Below are 8,226 nucleotides of genomic sequence, written 5' to 3'. Positions count from 1 at the left end.
TTGAAACCTGTGTCCTTAAATCGTGCTGGACTGCTGGTGGTATTGCTTTCATGAAAGTAGCATTTGACACTCAAGTTTGCTGCATTTAGTTTGTCCTTGTTAATGTGGATACCATCACAATGATTGCTATTATGATACTACCTTAGAGCGCTATGATTAAGCAGTTGAGAGCATGGTTGAAGATACACATGCAAGGTATACATGCTATGCTTAAGGCGCCATTTGAAGATACATGCAACTTGTAAGACACTGCATTTTATTATGGATATGAATGTGGATACAGTTGTAGATTGAATGAGTCGCCTAAAGAATACAAGTGTGGGGGAGACCTTACCTATTTTGATCTAGGTTTCTCTGTAACTAGTGGGAACACAAGTGACATAGTAAAAAGGTTCCTTGATACAACAGTTATAACTAACTAGTTGCAAACTCGCGCAATGTGTGGGAAAATCTAATATGGTTATTTTTTATTGGATAATTACTAAATTAATATATTAGATTGTGTATTTCTAAAAATTCAGTATGTGTTATTTGAAATTATGTTTTAAATTAGAAATTTTTTTTTGTAGTGTAACAAAATATATTTTGTAGTCAGGTATTATATATAGTGAGATATGTATGAAAATGTAATGTAATATATATATATATATATGTATGTATGTGTATATATATATATATTTTAAATTGGTAGTGTGAGAATTATTAGACCAAGTTATAGCTATGTATATTTTGTTTATTACCATATAAATGTATATGATTCAATTCTTATTGATATATTTTTCTCCAAAACATAGACCCGTATTGATCTCTTTCTTCCTCACAATTGAAACAAAGTGAAAAAGTAAATAAAGATAACTATGCAATAGATCATTATCAATAAATTATATATTATAAAGTGAAAATATAAAATAAAATAAAATAAAATGCAAAAAGAAAAAGTTTCTTAAGTATCTATTTATAAAAACATTAATAGCATAATGATGTTCTAGAGTAAATTATTATTTTATCTTATTCTCTTTTTGACATTTTCAGTAAAGATAATCCATTAAGCAAAGTAAAAGTTGTTGAGGGTCATTTTTTGAAATAGGCAGAAGGCGGCCCAACCCAGAAATATAGGCAGCAGAGGAGTGCAGACTAAGTAAAATCATTAGGCTTAAGCGGCAGGAATAATGGATCACAGACCCTTAATATAAATAAATGGGTCTTGAGGAAGTAAGTGGGCTTAAAAAGGCCCGAAAAGAGAGAAAACAGCACCCATGAGCAGTATGTAGTATGGAAAAGTAAGAATAGGCCGTGGCAGGCCCAAAGTAATGTAAACAAAGAAAGTAGGGGATAATGACAAGCCCATGAACCCCAAGGATGAGAATGAGGAAATTGGGTCAGGAAAGCTCAATTGAGTTAGTAAATACTCATGGGATGCGGAGTTAGTAAATGAACCGAGGAAGTCCAAAGGAAGTGAATGGGCTGAATAGGCCCAAGTGAAAAGAAAGGGACACTGGAGCCCATAAGTGAGAATATCATTGGCCATATTAAGCCACTGGAGAAAGAAAGGAACGGCAGGCTTGAAAAGAGGCCTAGCAGGAACAAATCGCCGCGACAGGAAATGCCAAGTAACGCGGTAGGAAGCCAAGGCAATTAAAGGATTGGGTTGAAGAGAACGCAAAGCCCAGTACGCGGTAAAGCCCAGACCCTATGGGAGCGGGAAATTAGAGTAGCAGCTCGTGAAAAGCCAGAAATAGACGGCAGGCAATACAAGCAAAGTCTCCAGTCCATGACAGATGCATGAACAACAAGCAGATTTTAGACATATGCATGCGCAAGGCCCAGACATCACCAGCTTGTACCTAGCCAATGTGGGACGTGGTGGGGTCGTGGGTCAGAGGTAAGAGGGCATGGTTTGGAGGTGGGGAGAGGAGAAGACCTGTTTTGAGGTTCCTACTCAAGTTCTTTTGGGGGATACGTCTTGCTGGGATGACATACTACCCAAAAGAGGCAAGACTGAGTTGGAACCAATAGGTGCATGCCAAGAGGATAGAGAGAAAGAAACATCACCGTGACAGGAAGAGGTGCCGCAGCAGACTAACAGACAAAAAAGTTGTCTTTGTCTGTAACAGGAGAACTCGCAAACGGAACAATGATGGTCGGCAAGTACGCCCAGACTAGACAAAGGTGGTTAAGGGGTAGAATACTAAAATTCGGTCGCGGCAGGCACTATAAGAAGGAAGCCTCTGCTGTGTACAGGAACAACCACAGGAAGGAAGAGAGCAATACAACACAACGTAAAGAAAAAGACTCTGAAACATACTTAGAAAAATAGGGGAGCATAATACTAAAAACTACGATTGTGGAAATCACTAAGGAAAGACTAGAAAAGAGAGAAAGATAGAGAGAAAAGAGCAAGTGTTAGTGGCATGCACTGATAGGTCCCTTCCCTTCTCTCCCTCTCAAATCCCTGCTCTCTTATATAACCGTCCTGGGCATTGTCCATTTAGGTCCGCCTCCCTCAAACCATTAATTTCCACGGCAGGAATTCTTTTCCTCGGAGGTTAATCGTGTTGAGAAGAGGCGTTCTTCCTCCCTGACCTTGCCCCTGCGGACCAACTCGGCTTATTTCCTTCATTCGTTGATTAATCTTTATTACCATTTGCCCTTACTGTTTTATTTGTTAAAATTGTTCATATTATTGTAATTATGGATCATTTGGTCATTCACTATTAAAAGAACTATCTGGTCATTCAGAATACATTGCTCTATTTTTTATCAATTATGTCTGCTTGTCGCAAGCTCCTCTGAAACAGCTTTGCCTGCCGCAAGTACCCTTCTGGTAGACAAGGCCTAGTTTGTGCACAACCCGGCCAAGTTGAGTTCCAGTTGGACCGGTCTCGGCTCCTGCAACCCAGAACATTTGGGCCTACAACCACAAAAGGGCAGCCCAGCCCAACATAGTAAAAAAGGCCCCTACAAAAGCTTACCAAGAAAGTTGAAATTAACTAAAAATTTGATGGTGGAGATGCTAATTATTTGTAATAAAACGACCAAAATAAAAATAACAAAATAGATTTGAGAAAAACACATAAAATTTCTAAAAGAAATTTTACCAAACACATAGGATGCAATAATACAAAATTACTACACTGAATACTTTTTTGATACACTACAAATAAAACAACTTTATTCACTTTTTGTCATAGTATAGACTATAGAGTGATTACAATGCTTATTATATCCCCCCCCCCAAATTTTATAAGTACTTTGATTGAAATCAAAATATCCTTTTTATTTCTTTTCAATTTTTTCCCAAAGGCAAGCCAGCCTACCAGATAATCCAAATGGTTATCATAAGGACATGCTACCATAGAGCAATTTTTGGTAAATGTTTGTTATATCAAACATTTGATGATATTTTAGGTTGGGATATCATAGATCTGACTTCTCAACATAAGCTGAATGTCTCTCCACTATAAGTCTAATAAGGGGATTCTCTACAACATCACAAACCTGAGTCTTGTAACGGAAAACTAATATTTTTTCATTGTTTGTAACAACTACAAACTCGTCTTTGTGAGTTAGAAGCTCATTTGCCACAACCATATGCATCTTGTACTTTTTAAGAGTCATATCAATCTTCTCCAAAAGTATTTGTATATTTGTCTCTAGCTGTTTAGTCAGGAAAAGGAAAAATTTCAGTTCCATTTCATTATAAAATAGCAAAAAGTCTAAAAACTTATAGCAAAAGGCTTTCTATACAAAATTCTAATAAAAGGGAGACTAATAGACCATCCACTTTCTTCAAGACATAGGGGATTATGGAAGACCATACATCCTTTGACTACCCTTTCGTCTTTCTCAAATTCACATTACTAAAGAAGTGTATGAAGTTAAAAACATTGTGAATACATCTCTGTTCAGTGGAAGTCCATTGGCAGGCACATTCAAATTCATAGCCATGTATATTTTATTTTGATATAAACTCAAATTTCTATTTAAAATTACGTATTAACCCAAACCAAAATTTAACCAAAACTATAGGAGTGATTTGTGAAGGGAAATTTAAAAAATACAACACAAAAAAATTAAATAAAAAACCATGAGTTATAAGAAAGAATAAAAATCAAACAGGAGAGAGAGAGAGAGAGAGACAGAGAGAGAGTACTCACAGTTTGTTTTTGTGTGGAAAAAATATAGATTGAATGGAATAAATGATAACAAATTTATACAAAATAAGATGGAGAGAAGAAGAATTAAAATATAAGAAAGAGGAAATGATGAAGAAAGTTTAACAGTAAAATAAAGAGTAGTAAGGAGATAAAAGAGGCAAAGAGGAAGGGGAAAGGTTGGAGGAAGAAAAGAAGAGTTTTTTTTTTTTTTTTTTTTCAAGAATAGGAAGATGAAAAAGTTTAAATATTCAATTTTAACAATTATTTGAAATTAAAAAGAAGAAAACAAAAAGTTGAAATCAATTTAAGTAGCTGAATATAGTCAAACATTTGCATATAATGAATAGTAATATTTGTAATGAATAGTCAAACATGTACATTATAATACATATATCCACTAAAAAAATAATTAATTATTCAATTTTAACAATTACTTGAAATTAGTATCCAAAAGCAATTACTTGAAATTAGAAAGAAGAAAATGAAAAGTTAAAATCAATATAGGTAGCTGAATAGTCAAATATTTCCATTTAAAACAAATAAATAGTAAACTGTTGAATAGTAATGGAATACATTAATAAGTTTGTCTATGAACCATATTTAATTATTTAAATAAAATAAAATAGAAAAATCATAAAGGATTTTTTTTTAAAAGTATGACGTGGCTGATGAGGTGGCTTAATAGGAGTATAACAACAATAAACTATACGTCTCAGCTTTTAGATATATATAGAATATAGATTATTTATTTGTTTAGTATGCTTTGTAAACTATTTTTTCCCATATTTATACTTTATAGCACTCTTCAGAACCGTAGAAACTTTTGAAAGTAAAATATTGAACCAACAAAAAAAAAAAAAAAAAAAAAAATTCAGCTCACCTCCTCTTCAAAGCAAACCGGGCTCAAGAGGCAGATGCAAAATCAAGACGCAAAACACAATTCTATACAGACACAACACAACCTAAGTGTGGAAGAACAAAAAAAAATATATGATAGAGATGTTGATTTGACCCAATATGGACCTCATGACATTGGCGGTGGAAGGAACTACAACAATGGAGGTTTTGTTAAGGAGCAAAGTTTTTTTTTTTTTTTTTTCCAAACTACTTTGAATCTATCTCTTTTTGTTGAGGGCCTCTAAGACAAGGCAGCATTGTGTGGCAAGAATGCCGATACGGATGGTAGGTCTCTCAGTGTTGAATGAGTGGAGAGATAAGTAAATGATTTTGAAATGAAAATTATAATAATAGGAATAAAACATTTAAATGAAGTAAAAAATTGATAGAGAAGCTGTTGGGGGAAGTTAGTTTATTTTTTCAAATTTGGGTGAGAAACTGAAAAGGTTCTTGGAGATGCTCTTACTCCATTTTTTTTTATAGGACTTGCACCATGTATTTGTGTGTGGGAGAGACATTTAGTCAGCGTGCATATGAATAAAAGTGCAAGCATGTTTTGAGTGTACATAACTACATTTGCAGTATAGTCCATAAGACTCCATACTCATACTCCATAGTTCATATGATGTGTGTGCGTGTAAAAAAATCTATCAAGTAGTGGAGCATTAGAATACATATATATATATATATATATGAAAGGGCCCACAGTTTTAAAAAGTCTGCGAAGGAAAATAAAGAAGGGAAAACAAAAAAGGGGGACATAAAGTTCTTTTATTCACATACGGACCGCAGGAACGCTCCATATGTTTAGGGGGCTAAATGTTGAGGGTCATTTTTTGAAATAGGTAGAAGGCGGCCCAACCCAGAAATACGGGCAGCAGAGAAGTGGCAAACTAAGTAAAACCATTAGGCTCAAGCGGCAGGAATAATGGATCACAGACCCTTAATATAAATAAATGGGTCTTGAGGAAGTAAATGGGCCTAAAAGGCTTGGAAGGAGAGAAAACAGCACCCATGGGCAGTATGTGGTATGGAAAAGCAAGAATGGGTCGTGGCAGGCCCAAAGTAATGTAAACAAAGAAAGTAGGGGATAATGGCAAGCCCATGAACCCCAAGGATGAGAATGAGGAAATTGGGCGAGGGAAGCCCAATTGAGTTAGTAAATACCCATGGGATGCAGAGTTAGTATATAGACCGAGGAAGTCCAAAGGAAGTGAATGGGCCGGGTAGGCCCAAGTGAAAAGAAAGGGACATTGGAGCCCATAAGTGAGAACACCAGTGGCCATATTAAGCCATTGGGGGAAAGAAAGGAATGACAGGCCTAAAAAGAGGCCTAGCAGGAACAAATTGCCACGGCGGGAAAGGCCAAGTAACGCGGTAGGAAGCCAAGGCAATTAAAGAATTGGGTTGAAGAGAACGCAAAGCCCAGTACGCGGTAAAGCCCAGACCCTATGGGAGCGGGAAATCAGAGTAGCAGCCCGTGAAAGGCCAGAAACGGATGACAGGCAATACAAGCAAAGTCTCCAGTCCACGGCAGATGCATGAATAGTAGGCAGATTTCAGACATATGCACGCGCAAGGCCCAGGCACCACCAGCCTGTACCCAGCCAATACAGGACGTGGTGGGGTCGTGGGTCAGAGGTAAGTGGGCATGGTTTGGAGGTGGGGAGAGGGAAAGACCTGTTTTGAGGTTCCTGCTAGAGCTCTTTTGGGGGATACGTACTGCTAGGATGACATACCACCCAAAAAAGGCAAGGCTAAGTTGGAACCAATAGGTGCATGCCATGAGGGATAGAGAGAGAGAAACATCACCGCGACAGGAAGAGGTGCCGCGGTGGACTAACAGACAAAAAAGTTGTCTTTGTCTGTAACAGGGGAACTCATAGACGGAACAGTGATGGTCGGCAAGTACGCCTAGACCAGACAAAGGTGGTTAAGGGGTAGAATAGTAAAATTCAATAGTGGCAGGCACTATAAGAAGGAAGCCTCTGCCGTGTATAGGAACAACAACAGGAAGGAAGAGAGCAATACAACACAACGTAAAGAAAAAGGCTCTGAAACATACTTAGAAAAACAGGGGAGCATAATACTAAAAACTACAATTGTGGAAATCACTAAGGAAAGACTAGAAAAGAGAGAAAGATAGAGAGAAAAGAGCAAGTGTTAGTGGCATGCACCGATAGGTCCCTTCCCTTCTCTCCCTCTCAAATCCTTGCTCTCTTATATAATCGTCCTGGGCATTGTCCATTCAGGTCCACCTCCCTTAAACCCATTAATTTCCACGGCAGGAATTCTTTTCCTCGGAGGTTAATTGTGTTGAGAAGAGGCGTTCTTCTTCCCTGACCTTGCCCCTGTGGACTGAACTCGGCTTATTTCCTTTATTCGTTGATTAATCCTTATTACCATTTGCCCTTACTGTTTTATTTGTTAAAATTGTTCATATTATTGTGATTATGAATCATTTGGTCATTCACTATTAAAAGAACTATTTGGTCATTCCAGAATACATTGCTCTATTTTTTATCAATTATGTTTGCTTGCCGCAAGCTCCTCTGAAACAGCTCTGCCTGCCGCAAGTACTCTCCTGGCAGACAAGGCCTAGTTTGTGCACAACCCGGCCAAGTTGAGTTCCAGTTGGTCCGGTCTCGACTCCCGCAACCCAGAACACTTGGGCCTACAACCATAAAGGGGCAGCCCAGCCCAACACGGTAAAAAAGGCCCCTACAAGCATATCAATTTTTTTTTTTGAGCAATTTCTTACCTAGACTCAACCCACTTTTGTTATGAATAGATTACATCAATAAACTTATTAAAAATTATATAAGCAAATGTGATAGAATGAGCCAACACTAAGCCTAACAATATTTTCAATTTTAAAACTAATTCTATTTTATTAATTAAATAGAAGTTAATGAATCCTCCAGAATATAAATAAAGAAATAAATAAAAGAAAACTCAGTTCAAGGCATCAATTCAGATGCAAAACCAATAAGCTTGAATTGAGTAAAAGCCATAAAAAAATTGTGAGATTTACTTTTACATCACATCATAGAAATTCTGAAAATAGGTTAATTTGTTGTATCTAGCCAAGTTTAAACGGAACAAAAATCCAAAATTTGGTTTTCTTCCCTAATGTCAACTTTTTTAGTCCATGGCTACGTGCACTTGAGTG

The sequence above is a fragment of the Quercus suber genome, unplaced genomic scaffold, assembly GCF_002906115.3.
Source record: "Quercus suber isolate HL8 unplaced genomic scaffold, Cork oak 2.0 scaffold_689, whole genome shotgun sequence".
Classification (NCBI taxonomy): Eukaryota; Viridiplantae; Streptophyta; class Magnoliopsida; order Fagales; family Fagaceae; genus Quercus; species Quercus suber.
Note: the sequence above shows the minus strand (reverse complement) of the source record.